This window comes from Lepidothrix coronata, unplaced genomic scaffold (assembly GCF_001604755.1).
Source record: "Lepidothrix coronata isolate B3197 unplaced genomic scaffold, Lepidothrix_coronata-1.0 Scaffold335, whole genome shotgun sequence".
NCBI classification, from domain to species: Eukaryota; Metazoa; Chordata; class Aves; order Passeriformes; family Pipridae; genus Lepidothrix; species Lepidothrix coronata.
Genome location: NW_016690515.1, coordinates 302911 through 304186, shown reverse-complemented (window position 1 = coordinate 304186; position 1276 = coordinate 302911).

Below are 1276 nucleotides of genomic sequence, written 5' to 3'. Positions count from 1 at the left end.
TACACCCATCTCCCTGCCTCCCTCCTGTTCCACCTCAGGGACAGGGCTTATCTCCTTGCAGTGCTTATCAGTTCCTCCCTCAGCACTGATCTGTACCATGTCTGTCCCAGAGCCTCCTGACCAGCATTCCCATGCTCTTCCCTCAGTTGCTCCTTTTGGCATGGAAGGAACACCCCAGAGATGTCAGCACAGCCACTGCCCCCTCCTTCCATGTGTGGTTTATGGAGCACCCAAGCTGTGCCTGGGAGCAGGTTGGGGTGCTGTGACCCTGGTTATCCTGCTCAGGTGGTTTCCTGGCTCCTCTCTGGATCTGTGCCCGTTGGAGTTGGTGTTCTTGGCTCTGGACAGAGCCTGGCCCGATGTTATCCCGGCTGAGGTGGGACAGGTAGAAAGTAATCTGGTTATCTTATCCTCACCTGCTCCTGTTTGAGGCTGATGTGAGTTAATTTGGGAAGCCTGAAGGCTCATTCCATCTTCCTGGGAAATAACAGTTGGAGATGTGTGGCAGGACTCTGCAGTATGTGGGGTGGGAGGTGCTGCAAGGGCTGAACATGCAGTTTGGGGTGGTGGGTCCAGTTCCATCTCCAAACACTGCTCAGGGCTGTATTTTTGCCCTTGTCCCTGTACCTGCACCTTTATTTACATCACACTAACTTGAGCTTTGTTTCAAGGAACCTCTGGAAAAAGTCCCTTTGTTCTGGGGCTCAAAGAGCTGTAAATACAATTTAGGCCCCCAGACAAATCCCAGAACATTCCTGAGCTCTGGAGTCTCCCAAGTGAACTTGCCCCTGCTCACTGCAGAGAAGATCCTCTCGTTTGCTTCTCAAACCATTGGAAAGACACTTTGCTGCTTTTCCTTGTGCCTGCAGGGACAGAAGTACCCCAGTGTTCCCCTGAAGCTGGATGTAAACACCTCCCTGGAACAGTAGCTGTTAAACTTTGTTGAAAAGTGCTTAGCAATGACAAAAAAATGTTATTTCCGAAAGGATCTCTGTAGCACTGAGGGTTTTTTTTTTTGCAAATGAAAGTCCAAATTTACCACAAAAATGTCCCTGTAACCTCCTATAATTCAAAACATATTCCTTGTTTTCCAAAGCACAGGCAAATTACCAGGGAGCAGTTCTAAAATAAGACTGAGGTTGGATGTATGACTTTGTGGACAGTGCTGCCTGATAATAAATGTTTCCTTTTTTGAGTTTTGCCTGTGTTGCAGTAAGAAAACTTTGCTTTATATGGTTTGTGTGCTGACCTGTTTCAGGTGAGGAGAACACGAAGC